General features: G+C 35.9%; 1 long non-coding RNA gene across 1 annotated transcript; it reads left to right on the forward strand.

Moving 5' to 3' along the window:
- Nucleotides 1-24,159: 24,159 nt before the first annotated feature.
- LOC127136155 (uncharacterized) lies at nt 24,160-25,054 on the forward strand. Its single transcript, XR_007808667.1, has 2 exons — nt 24,160-24,563; nt 24,737-25,054. It is a non-coding gene; the product is annotated as an uncharacterized LOC127136155 (long non-coding RNA).
- Nucleotides 25,055-25,372: the final 318 nt, after the last annotated feature.

Consider the following 25,372-nt stretch of genomic DNA (forward strand, 5'->3'; position numbering starts at 1 on the left):
GCTGTGAAGCATAACCAAGAGTTGTTTTTGAAGTGTGACTTCAAAGTGTTTTTAATATCACTGAGGTGATTGAGGGGGAGTGAGTAGGAACTCTGATCTTAGGTTAAGATTGAAATTGCATTGGGTAGGGATTAAGTGATAAGTTGTAAACGGGTGAGTTTAGCTTTGAATTGATACTACTAATAGTGGATTTCCTCCCTGGCTTGGTAGCCCCCAGATGTAGGTCATGTTGGACTGAACTGGGTGAACAATTACTTGTGTTATTTACTGCACTTACAATTAAGTTCTGCATAATCCCTGTCTGTGCAGAATTGGATGTCATAACAACCAGTGTGACATCCAAAGTCTGATAACTAGAATTTCAGAACCCACTCACTTCCCTACAATCACACCTGTGATCTTTAACAACAATCCCTTGCGAAAAGAAAATACTTTTCAATAACACACTCTTGATTTTACTTCACATTTTCAATCAAGAAGACACACTCTTGATCTTGCTTCACAGCTTTGATCAAGAGGACACACACTTGATCTTGCTTCACAGCTTTGATCAAGTAGACACACACTCTTGCTTACCAGCTTTAGAGTGACAAATTACAACCACAAATCAGTCCTATTCAATCATCAAAAGATGACTTGAATGGCTTACAAGTCTCACGACTAAACAAACACAAACCCTAGCTCTCTCACTATATTTCGCTCAGTATTGGTTGTATGTTCAAACAGGTTTTCTAAGTCCCTTTTTATAGAAGCTTTCAGCTGGGATTGGACATCTTGAAAACCCTAAATCTATTTTCCAATCAAATCTTTTTATAACAGCTGGTTAGATCTCCTTGGAAAATAAGTAAAACAGGTTGTAATCCATGATTGAATGCGCCAGCTAATCAGATCTTCAATCATACATAGATTTCCATTAATTGTGCAATCATAAAACACCAGACATTCATACTGAATGTTCTGTGTATAGGATGTCATGACATCGGGTCTGGCATCCTGGAAAAATCCTGCATAATCCAATAATTCCTTTTATAGCTTCCAGCAGGTACAACCATATCAGATGCCATAACCTTGTGTATGACATCTTGAAACAATCCTGCATGAACATGTCTTTCATTTAAGCTCCAGCAGGTACATCCAATATCAGAAGCCATGGAATTGTATATGGCATTCTGAAACAATTCTGCATGAACATGTTCTTGAACTCCAGTAGGTACATAGGATATCTCATGTTAAGACATCACACCTAACATCTTGTGAACACTCTTTGTTTTACCAAAATTGCTGCCAACACTTAGAATCAAAAAAACCATGCAACAACATACGGCTGGGAGCCATGTCCAAATTGTAATTGTACTGCTTCAAAAAGGCGTTAGCTAGGTCTAACCATGATTGGATGTGGCACTTTTCTAGCTGCATGTACCAACTCAATGATGCCCCACTCAGACTATCTTGAAAATAGTGAATCATCAGCTTATCATTGTGAGCATATGAAGTCATTTTCCTACAAAACATCACCAAATGTTGCTTTGGGCAACTATCCCCTTTGTACTTTTCGAAATTAGGTGTCTTGAACTTTGGAGGCATTATCAGGCCAGACACTAAACACATGTCTGAAGCATTCAAACCTAAAGCATCATGCCCTTATATGGCTTTAAGCTTCTCTTCTAACACCTAAAATCTTTCAGCAACCTTCACATCTCGTGGATCCTTGGTTGTCATCACTGGGAATGCCCCTTGGGAATTTTGCACAGAGAATGCAAAACTATGATACTCAATAGCATCACAAGAGGGGTGTCCGTCTCGGACAATGGGACGCTCTTGTATAACCTGGTCTTCGATAGGGATCTGCACCGCCTGAGTTTGAGTAAGATTGTTTACTTGAGGTGGAACACCATTCTCAGTTCTTACCGTCCGTTGAATGTTTTCATCTCTCCTTGCCAAGGCTGTCATAACTTCCACAAGTTGGTCCAACTGATTCTTTATCACATCAACATCCGCCTTTGACTCAAAATGATTTTGCTCCATGATCTTTCAAGTCCAATATGAGTGTCGGGAAATCAACCGCGGGTATGGACAAAGGATGGATGAGCTTGTTTTTGTTATGGTTTGAAAATGATATGCAAAATGATGCATGGATGCATGCGAATTTTTCACTTTGATGTATGAATGGATGAATGAATGAATGGACGACATTCAGGCGTGTCGCAACCTGAAAAATGGAATGCGAAAAAAAACAACCGACGAAGAAAGACAGAAGAGTCGCCACCGTGCGTTATTTATCCCAAAGGAGGGAAAGGAGACGCTCGAAGTAAACCTGGAAAAAGGAAAGGACAAGACAGGGTCTCGCAACCAAATCTTGGGTTCGGGAGTCGATTACGCGAACGGAAGGTATTAGCACCCCTACGCATCCGTAGTACTCTACGGGATCCACTTTTGTAGTTCTTGTCTAAATGGTGTGGGTTTATCTAATGTGTTATTTACTAAAAAAAAGGGGTCAAAAGAAAATGACTCGCACGGATGTCGCATCCACTGCATACGTATCTCATCTGAATATGAGAATCAGAGTCTTCGTAGCTCGGCTATCTAAGGGTTAAGGGTAATTGTGCTCGCTAAGACATCGCGTCTTATGCCTACGTATCTCATCTGGAATGAGAATCAGAGCAAGCCGTAGTTCGGCTAACTACGGGGTTATGGATTGGGTTTTGGACGAACGACGTTACTACGCAATCTACCGGATGCTCGACCTTTGGAGACTTACTCACCTGTAGTAGAAGGAGTTAACGTGTTCTTAGGAGAAGAAAAATCAATGAGTTGGTAGGGTTAGGGATGCTCATGCAAAAGGAGTCCTAGACGAAGGAACCTGTAAAAATAAAATATTAACACACAAAAACGTTGCCTCTTATCGAGGTCTTCCAGCTAGGAAAGCAGTAAAATGCGGGAAAAATGTAAAAGGTACCACGCGGATAAAGATCCGAAGTAACAACAATTAGAGGAATGGGAAACCCAGGGATCCTTCCAAGCTAAACACCATCAAAGAAAGTGAGTCAGTACAGGTAATCGGAATGAAACCTCCAGGTGGTATCCCACAAATAAAGTGGAACACCAGGCAAACCATCAGGCAAACCATCTCTGCAAGAGTCATATGAGCCTTCACAAAACAAAACTCAACAAACAGGTTAGAGAAACAAAATAGGGTAACCAAGAGTTGCCCCCAAATCAAAATGTAACCACATGAATCATGCCATTAAAATTCACAAAAAGCTCACAAAAAGCTCACAAAAAGCTCACAAAAAGCAACCAAGGGTAGGAGGCCTAAACCTCTTGTCAAACACATGCATCAAAAGGGTATCAAATTCACCCATAATACCTCATACATTTAGAGCATTCAAATTAAAGGCATAAAGATGATGGATATAGGGCAAACCTGATTGGAGAGCTTGATTGAAATTGAGTTGCACCCGTGAGGTTTACAAAACAATCTTTAGGGTTTATGTGAGGCAGAGGTGATTCTGTGCAGTTGAGTTCCCTTCAGGGTTTGGAGGCTGCTCTGAGTTCTCTATCAGGTTTCTCTCCAGGTTTTGTCCAGGGTTTTGTTTCAAGGAAACCTCAGAGTGTTTTGCCTCTCTTCCTTTTTCTGTCTGTTCTCCCTCTTTTATAACCTTATTTTCATGGCTTTGTGGGCTCAAATGAGAGAGGTCCAAGTCCAAGCTTTTTCTATTATATTTTATTTATTTATTTAATTAATTAATTAATTAATTAATTTTTTAAATAAAGTTTCTTGGATCTGATCCTGATTGACATGATGAAATGCAATGTATCTAATGTTAAATGACCTAAAAATGAATGTGTGAATAAGGAGGACAAATTTTGGGGTGTTACAGCTGCCCCTATTCAGTCATCAGCTAACCCGAGCAGGATGAAAGCGAACAACTTATCTGACAAACAGGGTGAGCTGTGATTGAATACCAAAGACAGAGCGAAAATTTGCGCTCTGAGAACACCACAAAAATGCTGAAATACACAACGTTGTTTATTTCTCTTTCGATCCTCTAGTTGAATCTGAATCAGTCTTCTGACTTAATCTGGATTTCGATCCTCTGGCTGAATCTATACTCAATTTAGTCCTCTGGTTGGATGTTAATTTTGATCCTCGGGCTGGATACGGTTTCAATCTTCTGGCTAGATCTTCTTCGATCTTCTGGCTAGATCTTCTTCGATCTTCTAGCTAGATCTTCTTCGTTTCGATTCTCTGGCTGAATCGATTTTCTTTGATTCTCTGGCTGAATCTACTTCGATCTTCTGGCTAGATCTGAATTGTTTCGATTCTCTGGCTGAATCTATTTCCGGTCTTCGGGTTAGACCTGACTTCGATCTTCTGGTTATATCTTCTTCGATCTTCTGGCTAGATCTACTTTGTTTCGATTCTCTGGCTGAATCTATTTTCTTTGATTCTCTAGCTGAATCTACTTCGATCTTCTGGCTAGATCTGAATTGTTTCGATTCTCTGGCTGAATCTATTTCCGGTCTTCGGGCTAGACCTGACTTCGATCTTCTGGCTAGATCTTCTTTGATCTTCTGGCTAGATCTGAATTGTTTCGATTCTCTGGTTGAATCTATTTCGATCTTCTGGCTAGATCTGAATTGTTTCGATTCTCTGGCTGAATCTATTTCCGGTCTTCGGGCTAGACCTGACTTCGATCTTCTGGCTAGATCTGGATTGTTTTAATGATAAATTCCCATCATCAGGATCTCGCATCTGGGGCATGCGCTGGTTGACCCTCTTTCGAAATCTACAGTCTTCATGTTAGATATGCAGCTTCGAGAATATCCCACTTTTGGGCTTCATACATATTCTTCAGGTTAGAACATGTTATAACGACTCTTCGATTAGACTTTGTTTTTTTAATGCGATCCGCGGGCTGGATCCTCTTGTAGGTTGATTTTCTGTTGAGCTGTCAATCTATTCCTCCAGCTGGCTTGCTGGGGAAATAATGCTCGTAGTTGACTCTCTGGCTGAATCTTCGAAATGACCCTCAGGCTGGATCTCTAGAAAACGATTCTCAGGCTGAATCTTCGAAATAACCCTCAGGTTGGATCATTGGAACAACGATTCTCAGGCTGAATCTTCAAAAATGACCCTCAGGCTGGATCACTGGAAAACGATTCTCAGGCTGAATCTTCAAAATGACCCTCAGGCTGGACCACTGGAAAACGATTCTCAGGCTGAATCTTCAAAAATGACCCTCAGGCTGGATCACTGGAAAATGATTCTCAGGCTGAATCTTCAAAAATGACCCTCAGGCTGGATCACTCACACTTGATCCTCTGGCTGGATCTCATGACTCTGGTTGTAAAGCAATTCTTCAGTCTGCTTTGGAGGACCTGTGTATCAGCTTATGTGTATGCTTGATATGATATGCATGCAAATGCAAATATTATGCATGGTGTAAAAAGAAAAAAAGAAATCTGCTTGGGGAAGCAACTCTGGTAGGGAGCGGATCACTGTATTAATCCTTGAATGCTCTGTGGGGAACGATCCGTCTGCCGGGATCGGGGAGCCACCGAAAATAAATCGGCCTTTTTTGAAAAGTTGACCTTGTTGGGGAAGTATCAACTATGGAAACTTTTCTTGGCGAGGCTCTTCGAGGAGAGTCTGTGAGGAAAGCACTTCCTGGGGAAATGTCGTAGGAATCGACCTTTGCTGGGGATATGAACTTGCTAATCGTCCTCAGGCTGGGGATTAAAACAAATATGTTAAAAAAAATAATCTGCTGGGGACGAGATGAACACTGGGAACACCACCCTCTTGTCTGTTGGGTATGCGACTACTCCGCTGTTGTTGGGAAGATACAGTCTGGCACTGTCGACTCCGCTGGGGATATACAGTCTGGATACTGTCAACTTTACTAGAGATATACAGTCTGGATACTGTCAACTCTACTGGGGAACCTGCTCTGCAGAGGAGAGGCTTTGTCAACCGCTTGGGGGTGAGGATTCATGACTTGGCATCCGGTTCCTATGACCTGTAACCAAAAAATACACGTATGCCCCAGGGAATTACTCGGTTTGAATTCACCGTCCGGGATTAAGCACATTCAAAGCAATTTTGACTGTTTTCCTGCGCAAGTCATCTGCAAAAGCCACCATTACATTCAGATGCAATATGTTTCCTCAAGAATTCAGACATCTTTTGCAAACAAACTGATAAATGAAAAGTAAAGAGGCTTTTTAACTGAATTATTCGACTTTTATTGGTTGAAAAATTTGTGCCAGGAATAGGCGAGTACATCAGGAAGCTGATCCCTGGAAAGAGGCGATCGCTATAAATTGAACAAGAGAAACTATCCTAATGGCAATGTGGAAACGGGGTCCCACCGAGTTTCGACTCTGCTATGGCTCGTATGTCCTCAAGACGCTCTGCTCATCTTGCTTTCTGAAGTGGATGATTAGTCGATCTTTTACCTTCGAAGATTGCCGGATTGAATGAAACGGTGATATAACACGGATGAACTCAGATCGCAGTTATTCGCTTATTCCCTAACTTTTGCGTGGACCGCCCTTTTGGGTTTTCAATCCACCGGGATACCCTTTTTTGCCTGAGCCGCCCTTTCGGGTTTTCGACTCACCGGGTGTACATTTTTTTTTATATCCCTAATTTTTGCCCGAACCTCTTCATTCTTTTTTTTTTGTTCGTCGGGATGCCCCTTTTTTGCCTGGACTATTCTTTTTACTGTCCAGCGGGTCTATTTTATGCGAAGTATTTTTTAACTGCATCTGAGTTGACAGGGGATGGGAAGTCTTCGCCATCCATGGTTGTTAGCATCAGAGCTCCGCCAGAGAAAACTCTTTTAACCACGTATGGACCCTCGTTGTTCGGTGTCCATTTGCCCCTGTGATCTGTGTTGGGAGGAAGAATTCTTTTGAGTACCAATTCACCGACTCGATACTCCTGAGGGCGCACTTTCTGATCAAACGCTCTATTCGTCCGTCTCTGATATAGCTGGCCATGGCATATAGCTGCTAGTCTCTTTTCCTCAACTAGGCTTAGCTGATTGTATCGAGAACGGACCCATTCTGCTTCGTCCGGCTTCATTGTTGGTGCAGGGAAAAGTTATTCTGGCACAAAATGGCATATGAACCCCCTCCGGTGTGATCAACACTACACCAATTCCGCGACCATTGACGTTGTCCGCCCCATCAAACATCATAATCCAATCGGATTCAGGGTCAGGCCCCTCCTCCGGGAGTGGTTCCTCGCAATCTTTCGATTTGAGAAACATGATGTCCTCATCAGGAAAGTCGAACCTCATAGGTTGGTAATCATCAATCGGTTGCGCGGAAAGATAGTATGACAAGACACTTCCTTTGATGGCTTTTTGTGAAGTGTATTGGATGTCATACTCTGTCAGCATCATTTGCCACCTAGCAACCCTGCTGGCTTTTCAAAAATATACTTGACTTGATCCATCTTTGATATCACACTACAACATTTTATACTTTAGACAACGGAAGAATAGGCAACGATTGAAAAACCGTCACCTAAAGGTATCATAGACCGCACTTTTTTATGCGTGGACGAGTTTCTTGGCAACGCGTGAAAAACCGTCCCTTATTTACTTTATGCTACGGTTAGTAAAATGCGGGCATAACATAAACGTCCTCTATTTACTATAAGTGACGCTTATGAAATCGTAGATATAACATAACCGTAGTTTATTCCTTTTATGCCACGGTTAAGATATGTGGTTGTTTCTTATTTAAAAACAACAACTAAAAAGCATGGCCTATTGTTAAAAGGCTACGGTTTTTATTATTATTTTGAACTTTAGTTATTTTTCTTAAAATATAAAAATGAAAAAAACAATATTCTAGAGTGGTTAAAGATTATTACCACTGGACTTTTAATCAACATATTTTGATCCTTACAAGATTTTTAAATTAGACTTATATTAATTTATTGTTATATTTAAATGGAAAAAGATAAATTTATTAAAATATAGTAACAAAGGAGTCGAACTCAAGTCTTTACTTTTAAAGAAAAGATGCATTACCACTAGACCACTTTCATTTCATTAGAATGTTTTTCTTTGAAATTTTATTTATAATTTAATGTTCGTATTTTTTTCATATAATTTCCTAAAAGCTGATTCATTACCCTTGAACCCTAAATTATATTTTCTTCTTTCTCTCTACACAACTTTCTGCCGTTTCTTCTTTCTCTCTACATAACGTTCTGTCTTTTCTTCTTTCTCTCTACTCAAAGAAATATTTTCTGTATAACTCACATACTCTCACACCGGCCACCGCACGCTTTCTGCTGCAACTCACTCACATACTCTTACGCCGGCCACCGCACGCTTTCTGCTGCAACTCGCCTTCGCTGTATTGTTGCATCATTTGTTACAAACACCTCTCCAGAGTAAGTTTCTCATTCTCATTCTATTTCTCATAAATACCTCTTACCACCAAAATCTTTTGTTGTTCATCTTTTTCATTTACTTCTCTGTTTTGAATACCTTCGTTTTTTCCTTTGTGTTTGTGAAATTAGAAATCGCTCGAGCAGGACCACCGCCTTAAATTATCTGCCATATTTGTCTCCAAGGGTGAGTCTCGTTCTTCTTAAAATTACTCAAACACTTAAATTATGCTAAAACTCGAACCTTCCTATTTCTCCAAATCTGAATTGAAAAATATTACTTTAAATATTTTTTGTTACAAAAATTATTTTGTAAGGATGTCATATGGTTATTAGGGTTTATTATATAAGGGCGTTATAATATTTTAGCGGGATTGTATTTTCTTTCCTAGGCTTAGCGTGAGAGTTGTTTCAAATTATAACATCAATTGCTTTAAGTTTTTGGTTTTTAGTAACTCATATTATAGTAACATTTTGGTACAAGAATAACTTAACAGAGTTAAAAAATTTAATTAATCATATAAAAGGAGGGACATACTTTTCAAAATAGAAGAAGCTAGGAAGAATATAGTATTATTATACACTATTATATCTAATCAACCAAAAATATACCGTTATTTTAATCCTGTTTTAATTTCATAAAACCAAAATGACCTCACATAAGATTAGTTAGTAACCAATTATTCGATTAGTTAGTAACCAATTATTCGAGTATATGTCCTTGATTGTTGATAGTCACATAAGGTTTAGTTTTGGGTTTTTAGTAACTCATATTACAGTAACATTTTGGTACAAGAATAACCTAACAGAGTTAAAAAATTTAATTAATCATAGAAAAGGAGGGACATACTTTTCAAAATAGAAGAAGCTAGGAAGAATATAGTATTATTATACACTATTATATCTAATCAACCAAAAATATACAGTTATTTTAATCCTGTTTTAACATTTTGGTACAATAATAACTTAACAGAGTTAAAAAATTTAATTAATCATATAAAAGGAGGGACATACTTTTCAAAATAGAAGAAGCTGGGAAGAATATAGTATTATTATACACTATTATATCTAATCAACCAAAAATATACCGTTATTTTAATCTTGTTTTAATTTCATAAAACCAAAATGACCTCCCATAAGATTAGTTAGTAACCAATTATTCGAGTATATGTCCTTGATTATTGATAGTCACATAAGGTTTAGTTTTGGGTTTTTAGTAACTCATATTATAGTAACATTTTGCTACAAGAATAACTTAATAGAGTTAAAAAATTTAATTAATCATATAAAAGGAGGGACATACTTTTCAAAATAGAAGAAACTAGCTAGGAAGAATATAGTATTATTATACACTATTATATCTAATCAACCAAAAATATACAGTTATTTTAATCCCGTTTTAATTTCATAAAACCAAAATGACCTCACATAAGATTAGTTAATAACCAATTATTCTGAGTATATGTCCTTGATTATTGATAGTCACATAAGGTTTAGTTTTGGGTTTTTTAGTAACTCATATTATAGTAACATTTTGGTACAAGAATAACTTAACAGAGTTAAAAAATTTAATTAATCATATAAAAGGAGGGACATACTTTTCAAAATAGAAGAAGCTAGCTAGGAAGAATATAGTATTATTATACACTATTATATCTAATCAACCAAAAATGTACAGTTATTTTAATCCTGTTTTAATTTCATAAAACCAAAATGACCTCACATAAGATTAGTTAGTTACCAATTATTCGAGTATATGTCCTTGATTATTGATAGTCACATAAGGTTTAGTTTTGGGTTTTTAGTAACTCATACTATAGTAACATTTTGGTACAAGAGTAACTTAACAGAGTTAAAAAAATTAATTAATCATATAAAAGGAGGGACATACTTTTCAAAATAGAAGAAGTTAGGAAGAATATAGTATTATTATACACTATTATATCTAATCAACCAAAAATATACAGTTATTTTAATCCTGTTTTAATTTCATAAAACTAAAATGACCTCACATAAGATTAGTTAGTAACCAATTATTCAAGTATATGTCCTTGTTTTGTCCATGAACAAGGTTAACTTAAGAAGGCGGTTGTAATGGTCCTAAAACCTGAACCATAACAGGTCTGCACCCATAGAAATTGCACTGAACCATAACAAGTATAGTTTAATTTGATTTCCTATTGATCAGACATGTTTCACTAATCTTGAGAGTAATAATTTTTTTCATTATTTTAATAATAAACAAGAATTATTTATTCATGTCAAATATGTGTTAAGATATGAGAGGAATTTGGAATTCGAGGAGAAAGTCCAGGAGGAAATATAGTGTTAAGATATGAACAATTTTAAAAAATGCAAGATTATGAAAGTGAGAAATAAAATACTCAATTAGAAGAATTTACACGAATTGGTATTATAAGTATTCTAACCACTAAACAAGTTTTCGTTTATATGATTTATTTCAAACAATTTTGATACAACTTATATTTAGTGTTAATTTATAAAATAATATATTGTTATATTAATTCTATCTTAGAGTAATTTTGGATTGAGTTTCATGTTCCCTTATATATCAGCATTTATTTAGAATTTATTTTTAATATATTTTCATACTCTTAATTATAATAGTGTATTATAATTATGATTATTATTAGGTATTCCTATATTTACTGATGGATGGTTAAAATATCTTAATTAAATTAGATTAAAGGTATGGACAAAGCATGGACTAAACTCCCAAGACATTGGAAGACATATAGGAAAGGTGTTAGGTCTTTTTTAGATTTTGCGTATACCAAAGGAAGACCTCAAGGACGTGAAATTTCTTGTCCTTGTGCTCATTGTGCAAATTGTAAATGGGCAAGAAGACATGTGGTTCACGATCATTTAATAGCTGCAGGTTTTATAGAAGGATATGATGTTTGGGTAAATCATGGAGAGGATATATCATCACCTATGACAATTAACAAGGACACAAAAGAGCAAGATAACTCACTTGATGACATTGATGGCTTATTGTATGACACATTTAGAAATGTGGTTGAAGAAGAGGAAAATAATGAAGGTCCCAATGAGGATGCGAGAAAGTTCTACAAGTTGATTAATGAGGCAAAACAAGAGCTATACCCTGGATGTGAAAGCTTCTCTACTCTATCGTTCATAATTCGTCTTTACTTGTTGAAGTGTTTGCATGGATGGAGCAATGCATCATTTACTTCCCTTTTAGAGTTATTGAAGGAAGCGATTCCAGATTTAAACATTCCTGAATCCTTTAACAAAACAAAGGCGATGATTAGTGATTTGGGTCTCGATTACAAAAAAATTCATGCTTGTCCAAATGATTGCATGTTATATTGGAAAGAACGTGAGAATGATAACTCTTGAAATATTTGTAAGGCTTCTCGATGGAAGGAGTTTCCTGAAGTGGATAGTGAATCTTATGAGCATGCAAATTATGATCATAAAGTCCCTGCTAAGGTTTTAAGACATTTTCCATTCATTCCACGATTTCAAAGGTTATTTATGTGTTCAAAGACAGCAAAGGAAATGAGGTGGCATGAAGAAGAACGCTCAAAGGATGGAAAATTAAGGCATCCCGCGGATGGACAAGCATGGAAGGATTTTGATAAACTTCATCATGAATTTGCTTCTGAGCCTCGAAACATAAGACTTGGCTTATCAAGTGACGGCTTCAATCCTTTCCGGACCATGAGCTTATCACACAGTACATGGCCTGTCATGATAGTAATATACAACTATCCTCCTTGGTTATCCATGAAGAGATGTTGAAAAGGAGATGAACAATTTAATTGAAGATGAAGAAAACATTGTTTTGGAAGAACAATAACAAGCAGAAAATATGGAATATGAGGAAGACGGGGAAACAAATGGTGATGTTTCATTTTATTTAAGACCAAGAAAATATTTAATATTTAATTTATTTTGTTAGTAATATTTGTATGTTATGTGTTATGATTTATCTTACATTATATTGTTTGATGTCAAAACAGGGACAACTAAGAAAAGAACACGTGGACTAACACGTTGTTTAAAAATATATGCAAGACATGTCAAAGACCGTCAAGAAGTTACTCTAGATGACTTTGGAGAGGCAATTGGACCTGATGACCAAACTGTTTCTGACTTAGGCTATTTCCTTGGAACTATAGCAAGGAATGCAGATTTTTGTCCATTGATCTATACAAATTTCAAAGAGTTGCTTAAAGATGAAGCAGATCCTAAGTGTCATAATGATCGTATTTGGAAATACATTAATGTATGAAAATTAAAATTTCATATTTTTTAAATGATCAAATATGTATCTACAATTGATGACAAATATTGTTTTATTTTTGCAGACGAAGTTCAACATTCCTGAGAGAGGAAAAAAAGCAGTATTTTCTCGAATAAATGATGCTTGGAGACGACACAAATACTCTATCAAGAGAGATCATTTCCTAAAGTACTCTAGTATGAAGGAAAGATTAAAGAACCGTCCAAAGAGTATATCTGAATATCATTTCAAGAAATTGTTAGTGTATTGGAAAGATAATCATGTTCAGGTAAGTTATTTATTTTGCATTCAATATAGTAAGAAAAATGTTCAATTAAAATATTAGAATGGAAAAATAAAAGGGGTAAATCAAAGATGCACCATAGTTATACAATATCATAACATATCAATTTTCATCTTTTGGTTGGTTGGTTGCTCCATTATTTTCTTCTTTTTAAGCAAAATGATTTGAAAATCATACATTATCTATAATTAACATTGATGTGCTGATTAATATCTATGTGTGTGTATATACTTATTGGATAAAATTTTGCTTCATTTCAACTAATATTGAATAAGATGCATGGTTTTTTCTTATGTGCATAGTTTCGAACGGTATGAAACACAGTTAAATTTCTTTGCATATTTAACATATTTTCTAGTTAGACAATTTCTAATTATGTTTAGTAGTAAAGACAATATAGACATAATGAAACACAATTGCAGCCCCATATTAGCATAATTTCTGCTTAGACATTATTGTGCATATTTTCATACTATCTTTATTAAATACTTACTACTCAATGAACTAATTCAATTTCTTTACATGTAACATTGATTCTACTCGGTGAACTATTTTATGTATTGTAGGATATTAGTAAAAAGAATGCAGGTAATAGGAGCAAGCAAAAGTTTATGCATCGTGTAGGACCAACAAATTTTGCTAGAATTCGTGCAAAATTGGTATGATATTTGTGTGTGATTATCAATAGAATAAGTTGTTTTTTCAATATCTTATTAAGTAGTATTTTTTTAATATATGAATAATCATGTAGCGGGCAAAAAAGGATGGAGAAGAAGTCACTCAAGCTGAAATGTTTATTGAAACTCGAAAAAGTCGCAAGGGAAAACAAGTGGATGGGGAAACCCAATTTGCTATTGTAAGTTAAATTATAATATTCATTATAAATACATGTGGTTTTTAATTTTGTTCAAAACTAATTATTTAAAATATTAGGATAAACTTCAAGAATCTATTGAAGACTCAGTTGAAGCTGGAACACAAGCATTTCAATCATTGTTTGGGAAAGAAAAACCCGGTAGAGTGAGATGTTATGGAAGAATGACTTTTAACAGCGCATCTTAGACAGCGCTTTTAAAAGAAAGCGCTGTCTAAAGTTAAAATTAAAATAAAGCGCTGAAAATGTTCCAAGAAAATAATGAAAGCGCTTTTTAATATAGACCTTAGACAGCGCTTTTGATAAAGCGCTGTCTAAAGTCTTTAAATTAAAAAAAAAATTAAAAAACAAAAGCGCTGTCTAAGGTGGGGTTTAGAAAGCGCTTTTGGAAAGCGCTGTCTAAGGCATACCTTAGAAAGCGCTTTCCACAAAAGCGCTGTCTAAGGTCTAATAAAAATAAAATTTCAGACCTTAGCGCTTTCGTTTTCTGTTCATTTGTTTTCCCTCTTCTTCACTCACGCAGTCGTAACCTTCTTCTCCTCAGTCTCCAACAGCCATAACCTTCTTCTCCAAAACACGACATCACGCATATCACCCTATTTTCCTTCAACTTCCGAAAACCCTAGTTTCTGCCTTCAAGGGTCCCTCCGCCGTCACCCGCCGCACTCGCCTCTCACCTCCGAACCTCCGCCGTCACCCAAACAATCAAAGGTTGCAGCGCAAGGAGACACTTGAATACGGTACGTTCTGCTCTAATGCACTTCCTCTTCTTCCATTGTCAATTACAATAAGAAAAATTAATGAACTCAGTGGGATTTCTGTCATAGAATGAAGTTAGAATGTTGGAGTGTTCTTGGATTTGTTACTGCAATAGTTTCTTTCTTTTATACTTGTTGCAGTTGTATGTTTTGCCTATGTTAATTGCTCTGCTTGAATGGACCCGTTGTTGTTTATTATAGCCTTGTATGTGTGCAATTAGATCCATGGCTGAACGTATGTGTATGGGTTGGTGTTAGCATATGGCCGCCCTGTTTCAAGATACTTCTTTTTCGTTTTTATTGTTTTTCTTGTGTTTGTGTGTTTTTTCTGAGCTAGGGTGATTCTATGAGTACCATGTTCAATTTCTAAATTGTTTGGAGCCTCCTTAGGTTTAAAGTTTTTGCAGGCAGTTTATTTATTTGCATGCGCACTTGTGAGACTTTTTAAAGAACTTATGGAAACAACTTATAAGTTATAACATGTCCATAAGTTGTTTTCAGCTTATTTATTTGCATAGAGTATAATAAGTGCTTATGCCTTAAGTACTTATTTATTGGATATAGAGTCTAAATCAAATATTTGAGAATTAAAGTGAGGATTATTACAGCATATAGGATGGTAGAAAGCTCTTCTATTGATTGTATCTTCCACTTTTCAAAATCATTTTCTGTAAAGGCTGCTATGATCAAGAATTGGATCAATCCAAAGAAACATGTGAATGAAGTCATTGTGAGTTTAGCTGGATACTTTTTCACAACAGGATCCTGCACAAAAATTTACAATTCTTGTTATAAAATTGATAATTGAAAATGTTTAGGGTTTAAACTTTAGGTATTTCCCGGTGTATGATTATTGATAATTATACCTGAAAAACTATCCAACCGGCCCATGATAAACAATGTCCAAGCAAGAATATGCAACCCCATGTCCAATTTTGATTTTTTGTTGAAGAGGTGATGTTTTCTTGCATTTGAATAGGTAGTTTTTTTCTTTTTAACTGTGAAAGTGTTGTTCATCTCACTTTCATTCTAAAGTAGGAAAACCATGGATAAAACATGGATCTGTGCCGATCGAATGACCAAAGAGTACGAGAGTGGGGTTTTGGAATTCGTTAAGTATGCTGTTCAACACGCTGAAAACCCCAGACGAATGCATTGTCCTTGTTTGCGTTGTTGTTATATTGGTAAGGTTGACGCACATGGATTGAAATCGCATTTGCTGAGGCATGGAATTGATCAAAGTTATCAGTGTTTGATATTTCATGGTGAGAAAATTAACGAGAATGTTGAATCGAGTGGAAAAAGTAGTACGACCTATGCTTCATACGACAAAGACACGGAAACATACGATTGTGATCGAGTTGAAGAGATTGTAGAAGCACTGGAAGAAGATCTTCATGATTGTCCTGAAATGTTTGAGAGGATGGTAAGCGATGCTGAGAAACCGTTGTACAAAGGTTGCACTAAATTCTCAAGACTTTCTGCGGTATTAAAGTTGTACAACTTAAAGGCGGGTAATGGATGGTCGGGTAAAAGTTTCACAGAGTTGTTGGCCCTTATGAGAGAAATGCTACCGGATGATAATGTTCTTCCTAATCGAACCTATGAGGCAAAAAAAATGTTGTTCTCTATTGGCATGAGCTATGATAAGATACATGCTTGTCCTAACGATTGCATTTTGTTTCGTAACGAATATGCAATGTTAACTGAGTGCCCTAAATGCGGTTTGTCTCGATATAAGAAAAGATTATCTCCCGCAAAAGTCTTATGGTATTTTCCGATAATTCCGAGATTTAGGCGCATGTTTCGTAGTGAAACCGATGCAAGACATCTTACTTGGCATGCAGATGAAAGAATTATTGATGGAATGTATCGGCATCCGGCTGATTCACCACAGTGGTCGAAGATTGATAATGATTATCCTGAGTTTGGATCAGAAGCAAGAAACCTTCGATTGGCATTATCTACTGATGGAATGAACCCACATGGTCTTCAAAGTATCTCACATACCACATGGCCTGTGATTCTTATGATTTATAACCTACCTCCGTCGCTATGTATGAAGCGTAAGTACATGATGTTATCTATGTTAATCTCTGGGCCTAAACAACCAGGGAATGACATAGACGTATACTTGACACCTCTGATCGAAGATTTAAAGATTTTGTGGGAGAACGGTGTGGAGGTTTATGATGGATATAGGAAAGAAAGTTTCAATTTGAGGGCGATGTTGTTTGGCACAATTAATGATTTTCCAGCATACGGGAATCTATCTGGGTATAGCATTAAAGGTCAACGTGCGTGTCCTGTTTGTGAAGACGAAACCGATACGATTCGATTGGAACTTTGCCAGAAGAATGTGTTTCTCGGTCATCGTAGATTCTTACATTCTAAACATCACTACCGTGGGTGGAGAAAAGCATTCAATGGAGACACCGAACATCGTAGAGCTCCACCCGCATTGTCAGGTGAACAAGTTTTTGAAAAGGTGAAAGATGTGCGTACTGAGTTTGGCAAGCCTTTTGCACATAAGATTGTGAAAGGTGGGTGGAAGAAAAGGTCGATATTTTTTGAATTGCCATATTGGAAGTCTTTGTACGTGAGACATTTTCTCGATGTTATGCATATTGAAAAAAACGTATTTGAAAGTGTTATCGGTACATTACTCAATATAAAAGGCAAGTCTAAGGATGGCCTTAAAGCAAGGGAGGACATGTTAAAAATGGGAGTGAGAACTGAATTAGCACCCGTGAAGAAAGGAAGACGAACATATCTACCACCTGCTGCTTTTACTTTATCTAGAAAGGAGAAAAAAATTTTGTGTAAGTCTCTGAGTGAAGTTAAGGTTCCAGAAGGATACTCATCTGATATCAGAAGACTTGTTTCTATGAAAGACCTCAAGTTGAAGAATTTGAAGACACATGATTGCCATGTTATAATGGAACATTTTCTACCGATAGGTATACGTTCTATTTTGCCAGAAAAAGTAAGAAGTGCCATAACTAAATTGTGTTTTTTCTTTAGGTCAATTTGTAGTAAGGTGATCGATCCCGAGATCTTACCAACACTACAAAAAGAGATTGTAATTACCTTGTGTGAGCTTGAAATGTATTTTCCTCCGTCTTTTTTTGACATAATGGTTCATTTAGTTGTTCATCTTGTGAAAGAGACACAGTTGTGTGGACCAGGTTATATGAGATGGATGTACCCTGCTGAACGGTATATGAAAATATTAAAAGGGTACGTGAAATCCCGAAGTCGACCAGAGGGTTGTATTGTTGAACGATACATTGTTGAAGAAGCTGTTGAGTTTTGTACTGAATATTTGTCTAACGTTCAATCGATTGGACTCCCCAGAGCTCAGATTTTCGACAAAATGGAAGGTAAAAAATTAATTGGGAATAAAATTGTGACAATATCAAGGGACGAACGGGATCAAGTTCATTTGTATGTTCTGCACAATAATAATGAGGTTGAGCCATATGTTGAAATGCACAAGGATGTACTCCGAAGGTTAAATCCGAACAGAAATGAAAATTGGATAGTTATAGAGCACAATCAAAGTTTCATACAATGGTTGAAGGATCATATTTATTTGAAGCGCTCTTCAGATCCTTCTTCGGTAACAGAAAGGTTGAGATGTTTGGCATATGGTCCAAGTTTGCATGTGTTTTCTCATAGCGCATATTCAATTAATGGATACACATTTTATACCAAAGAACAAGATGATAAGAGTACTATGCAAAATAGTGGTGTCACCGTGCTAGCTGAAGCAATGCATATATCAAGTATGAAGGACTTAAACCCCAAATATGCAAATTTGTCATATTTTGGAGTTATTGAGCACATTTGGGTGTTTGATTACGAGAAGTTTCAGATTCCCATCTTTGGTTGCAAGTGGGTGAATAGTAGTGGCATATGAATGGATAAGTCTGGATTTTTGCAAGTTGATCTTACTAGGGTGGGGTACAAAGATGAACCTTTTATTCTAGCATCTCAAGCTAAACAAGTGTTCTATGTGAATGACCCGAAGAGTACAAAATGGTCTATAGTGCTTTTCTCTAACAAAGTGACTGATGATAGCGGTGTCGATCAATGTGATATTGATGTTGAGAATGAGTCACGCATTAGACGGAATGAGTTGAATAGAAATGATGAAGTTGAGGATCTTATACCGGATGAGTCATATATAAGAAACGATCATAATGAGGGAATTTGGATCAATTCATCCGTACGCATTGCTAAGAAACAAGTGATTAATATTCCAACAAAGAAAAGAAAGAGATGTTAGTGACTTAGTAGGTAAATTATCCATGGTTTCTTTATTTTTTGTTTTCATTTGTTTTGATTATAAGTTATATGTGGTAATGCATGATTTCATTATATTTTTGTATTCAATTGCTTTGATTATAAGTTATATCTGATAATGCATGATTTCTTTATTTTTTTGTTTTCAATTGTTTTGATTATAAGTTATATTTGATATTTGATGGTTTCCTTGGTTTATTACAGGTTAGACATGGCTGATGACCAACATGAGGAAGTTAGTAAAGTATCCGCGGAAGAAGAAATCCGAAGAGGCATCACAGTAATGCGAAGGGTGGTCCAAGGAAGATCTCGAGGCATCATACTAGATGTCTCTTGGAACAACCAGGGACAACTTATAGAACCTAATGGGCATACCTTAACTAGTTTCATCGGTGCACTAGTAAGGAATGAAATTCCCGTTACATGTGATGATTGGAGAAATAAAGAGTTGAAAGAGTCCAAAGAAAAAATTTGGAGTGAGATAAAGGTACAATCATTTGGCCCTTAATTATACGGTATCAATTATGTTTTTTCAATTACCGATACTAACTATCAATCTGTATGTTTTTCTTAGCGATGTTTTAACATCGAAGACGAAAGAAGAGGGTTTTGTATGAAATTGGCCGGAAAGCTTCTTAGAGGATTTCGGACATTTTTATCATCCAAGTTCCTTAAGGATGCGAATGGTAATTTTGTGGATGCGGAGCTTCCTAGAAAATATGAAAGTTTGATATCGGCTGAAGAATGGGAAGCTTTCAAATCCAAAAGACAAGACCCGACTTTTCAAAGAATAAGTGCTACAAATCGGGAAAGAGCATCAAGTCCCGCATATCCGTACCGAAAAGGACGTGTCGGATATTACATATAATTGTCTTAAATTGAACTATTTGCTTAAATTATGTATTTGACATATATACACATTAACGATTTCTTGTTATTATTGGTTTTAGGGCATTTCCCATTGTCAGCTGTATTTGTCGTCACCACACTATCGGATGGTTGGCAAGGGAAAAGTGCATAACGTTAGCGGAGTATTACTCCACACTAGAGAGCTCCCTGCTGGATGTTTGAAGGTATCAGTTGATATTGCAGTTGACCCGAATGCATTATTACCATATCCTAGCGATGATTCAGATGCAACAACGGTGCACGAAGCAGTAGGTTCGTTTGTTGCATGGCCGACAAACCTCATATGCGTAGGATATGAGGTATGCTTAAAACTTATGTTAACTTTAATATGTATATTCAAAGTTTAAAATTTATGCTTAAAATTTTACTTACATATTTTCCTTGATTATGTTAAATAGACTCCCACAAAATCCAAATCAAGAAAAGAGGTAATATACAATTATATGACATATATTCATGGAAGTTGTTACATTCTTAATTTGATCTAACTATTTATATGACATGTAGGTTCAAGAAAATGAGGTTAGCAATGCCTCCGCACAACAAATAAAGGAGGTTAGGAACGCCTCCGCACGGGTAAAAAGTTCTGGTGCTAAGAAGACCCTAGCTAGGAAAAAACCTACCACCAAGTATAGGTCGTGCCTCAGGACATTTATAGAGATGACCGATATACCGACCGGAGGTGTTCGGACTATACATATGGAGGAAGGGATTTTCGGCTTTGCTCACGACCAAATGATTGGTAATGAAGACTTCATGCAAGTTTTTGGTCATGAAGAAATCGGCGTCAACGTTGTCAATACATATATTAGGTAAATCCGGTCTACTTTGTTTTATTAATTAAACAACTTATGTTAATGATGTTTACTTTATGTTAATCCGGTTTACTTTATGTTTCAAAAGACGTGTTAATGATGTTTTTATATTAGGTTTTTGTATGACAAAATGATGCGCCCCAATGATTTGGACGAGTCATTCGGATTCTTAGCACCCGCGAGCATCAACTTAGGTTTAATCTTAAATAGACCGGATACCGTGACGGAGTACGTTCTTCGGACCCTCAATGACAATAAAGATGCGGAGAAGTTGTTTTTTATACCGTTTAATACCGGGTTAGCATTTCATTCTAAATTCATCTATTATAATTATTTTCCAAGTTACCATCTAACATTTGCCTAATCATTACAGTGGACATTGGTTGTTGCTCGCAATCAATCCTATCCGAGAAATTGTGTATTATCTTGACTCGTTAGGAAATGATTGGACAACATACCCGGATATGAAGTTCCTAATTGACACGTAAGTGAGAATGTTCAAAAATTTTCTTAGTTTATGTGAATTGTTCTAATTGCTTCATTTTTATTTTATTAGCATCCTACAAGCTTTTCGGGCCCAACGAGATATCCAAACCTCAAGGAGGGGCGCCAACCGCATTACATGGATTAAAGTGGCGGTATATTTTTAATTACCACATTTTTTATTATATTAGTGATGACACTTGATAAAACTTAGGATTTATAATCCATATTTTTTTTTCATGTAGTGTCCTCAACAACGTAATCAAATAGATTGCGGGTATTTCGTGTTGAGGTTTATGCGGGATACTCTTGCTTTGGGCCGATTAGTGATTCCCACCGATGTATGTATTTCTAACTTATGAGTTATTTTTATATTTACACATATCTCATATAATTAAATAGTTGGAATTAATTCAAAATATGTTATATTATTATGTAGTACTTTGAGGAATTCAAGTGTGCATTTTATACAAAGGATCAAGTGGACGAAATCAAAGAGGAGTGGTGTCAATTCATGATAGAGCTCAAAGTTTTTTCATAAATTTGTGTAATTTTGTAGTATATTTGTAATATATGTAATGACTTGTAAATGTGTACATAAATTTGTAGTATATGTAATGACTTGTAAATGTGTACATAAATTTGTATATATTTTGATACATTTAAGGCAAAATTGGTTTGAATTGGTATATATATATTTGTTAGCCAAAAATTGGTAGAAAAAAGGCCAAAATGGCATGTATAAAATGTGATTCTGTCTGTCAAAATCTGGTTGAAAACAGGTAGAAATTCTGGTTTATAAACCTGGAAAAAATGTGGTTTAAAACAAAAGCTACAAAAATTTTCGTATACATTAGACAGCGCTTTTGGAAAAAGCGCTGTCTAAGGGGGGTCTTAGAAAGCGCTTTAGGCAAAAGCGCTGTCTAAGGGGGGGGGGGGCTTAGACAGCGCTTTATGAAAAGCGCTGTCTAAGCCCCCCCCTTAGACAGCGCTTTTGCCTAAAGCGCTGTCTAAGGTATACCTAAAAAAATTAAAATAGGGGGGCTTAGACAGCGCTTTTCAAAAAGCGCTGTCTAAGCCCCCCCTATTTTAATTTTTTTAGGTATACCTTAGACAGCGCTTTTGCCAAAAGCGCTGTCTAAGGTATACCTAAAAAAATTAAAATAGGAGGGTCTTAGAAAGCGCTTTAGGCCAAAGCGCTGTCTAAGGGGGGGGGGGGCTTAGACAGCGCTTTTAAGATTTCAAAAAGCGCTGTCTAAACCTTTAGCAGCGGAGGTTTAGACAGCGCTTTAAAGCGCTGTCTAAGGCTAAAAAAAGCGCTGTCTAAGGTCTTGTTTGGCGTAGTGGTAGACGATGAAGTGGTAGAGGAAAATAAATCCTCTTGGTTCTTTGACCACTTCATAGCACATTGCTCAAGAAACTCTATCAAGTCATTCTTTTCCTTCAACTGCTTCTGCAACTATACCTTCTCATGGTTTAAGGTGTGAAACTCATCTTCCCAAGAATCCTTCTCTTGCTTCATCCTATCCAAAGCCTCTTGCAACTCCTATATGCCTTCAATATTAATAGTGGGTGATTTGACCACTACTAAAGACATAGGTCTTTGATAAGCGTATGTCATCTTGAATTCTTTTGCTCTTCTCTTCACCTAATCAGTATAAGGCTCCAAAGCTACACGATTCTTCAATCCAAGCTCACTTTTTCCTTTCTTATGGATATTGCGCCAAGCATGCACCATCCTAGCCTTCAATCCTTGAGTGTCTTTCCCTTCTTGGAAAAATAAATATTCTAACAAAGTGTTATTAGGTTTGTCCTTCATAGAGAACCCGAGTTGACATCTTTCCAAAGTCGGATTGTAGATTATTCCTCCTTGTGTACCAAGAAGAGGCATATTAGAGAACTCCCCACAACTACCAATAATCTTGACGTCCTCGTAAACAAAAGAATACCAAGTGATATCATCATTGGTGAGAGACATGAGTCTTTGGGACCTCCTTAAACAACCCTTATTTTCTTTGAAGATAGGAGACTGCGACAAGTGGGAAATAAACCACTTGTATAGTAAAGGTGCACAACAAACAATAATTTCGTTTCCTTTAGTAGTCCAGTGAAGAATGGAGAAATAGGTGTCACCAAGAAAAGTTGGAACAAGATTCCCAACCAAAAAGATCCTAATAGCATTAACATCAACAAAATTGTCAATGTTGGGAAATGAACTCGATGTTGAATCGAGAATTGGTTTGAAAATGGTTTAAGTGTGTAAGTGAGAAATAAAAATCAAGATATTATCATAACATGGGAATATCATATGAGAAATTGTATAACCAAAATAATATATCAAAGATCACACAAATGAACCAAATTAAACAATAAAAAATATTAACTAAAATTAAATATGATTATTTAATAAAATTAATCAATAATTTAATTAATTAATATTAAATAAATATATTTAAAATAATTAACAATATATTTTTTTACATTTTAAGAATATATGAAAAAATACAATTAATATTTAAAATAAACAAAGCTAGATGTAAAAAACATAATAACATAAAAATAATAATAATAATAAAATGAAATGGAGTGTAAATATAATAAGGGGTATTGGGATTATTAGGAAAGGAAATGGGCTCAAAGTTAAGCCCACTAAAAAAATCCTAAAGAAATAACACAAAAAATGGATAGAGTGGAAGAAAGATCGTCGCCCCACCCTTTGTTTGGATGTGCTGCACATCATCATGGGGTAACTTGAGCCATTCAAATGCACTCCAATTAAATCATTAATAATATTATAAATAAATAAAAAGAAGAAAAAAATGATGATGCATTGAAACAGATGCATGCTGCCTAAAATCATAAAAGGTTACATGTTTCCCTATCATTTTGGACTAATTCAAAATTTAAAATAACCCATTTCACATGTTTTAATGACATTAAATAAAAGAATATTAAAGTGAGAAGAAGGAAAAAATAATGTTGCATTGAAACTGATTAATGACAATAAATATATAATTAACAAATCCTTCTCTCCCTCCTTCCAAATAAACTCGGTTGTCTCTCTCTCTCTTATACCAAGCACGCATTCTTTCTCTCTCTCTTGCCAAGCATGAAAAAAACAAAAAAAATCTAGATCCTCATTATTCAGATCTCAAATCGTCCATGCAACAAAGAGATATATCTCAACCAAACTCCATCAAATGAAACATACCTCAGAATCCATGAACACGCACAAACAAGCATATGCAAATCAATACTCATATCCTATTTTGAACCCTGACACCCCATTTTCAATACTTTGTCTGTGTTTACAAACTACAAATGTGAGAGAACATCAAACCAACGAGAGTATTGAGAGAGAAAAATATATCAAGCTAAAAAGATGCTACCAAGATGTAGGTTAAAGAGTTTCGGGGTCTCTAGGTACTTGCTGCTCTCTCTATCTCCCTTTCTTCTCTAGGCTATACTCCTTCTCCTTTTGTTATCCTCTTTTCTGTAATATGTTTGTGAGTGCAATTAGAAATTTTGGTTTATAGTTTTGTGAAGGTGGGGTGAAATTTATGCAGCATTTTGTTATGATTTCCTTTTCTTTGTAGGTAATGTGAAGCTCTATTTATAGAGTGAAGAGAGAGTCTTGAAATCATGTGAAGAATTCCTTCACACGTGTGAGCATTTGCGATTTTGGACAAGGATTGAGAAAAATATTGTTAAGGAAGAGCTTCAAAATCCCAGATTTTGTGGGTGTTGTGCGTGAAAAATTTCCTTCTTTTTCTTCTCAATGTAATTTTTGTCTTTTCTAAACCTGAGCAGATATTTTTAAGTGTATTTTTGTATTTTCTAAAATGTAATCTTCTTCTCCTTTTTTTACTGATGTAACTCTAAGTTAATTATTAAATATAATCCTGTTCATTTCATTGATAAAAAACTTTTACTCATGCAAATACAATGCACTCTCACATGTACATGTCATTTGGAGTCAAAAGTTACTGATATGATGCACATGGTTTTGTTCTTGTTCTCGTTCTTGTTCTTGTTCTCAGCACATAGCTCTGTTCTTGTTCTCAGCAAGTTCAACAACTTGTCCCCATCTAGCAGATTGACCATTCTCCACAACTTATTGTATGTTTTTCAAAGAAGTCATGGATGCCCCATTCTTATTAACAACATTATCATCAACAGAAAGAGCTTGAAACAGAGTTCCCACGGCTTCGTCAGCATCAATGTATGAAAAT

The sequence above is a fragment of the Lathyrus oleraceus genome, chromosome 1 (genome assembly GCF_024323335.1).
Source record: "Lathyrus oleraceus cultivar Zhongwan6 chromosome 1, CAAS_Psat_ZW6_1.0, whole genome shotgun sequence".
NCBI lineage: Eukaryota > Viridiplantae > Streptophyta > Magnoliopsida > Fabales > Fabaceae > Lathyrus > Lathyrus oleraceus.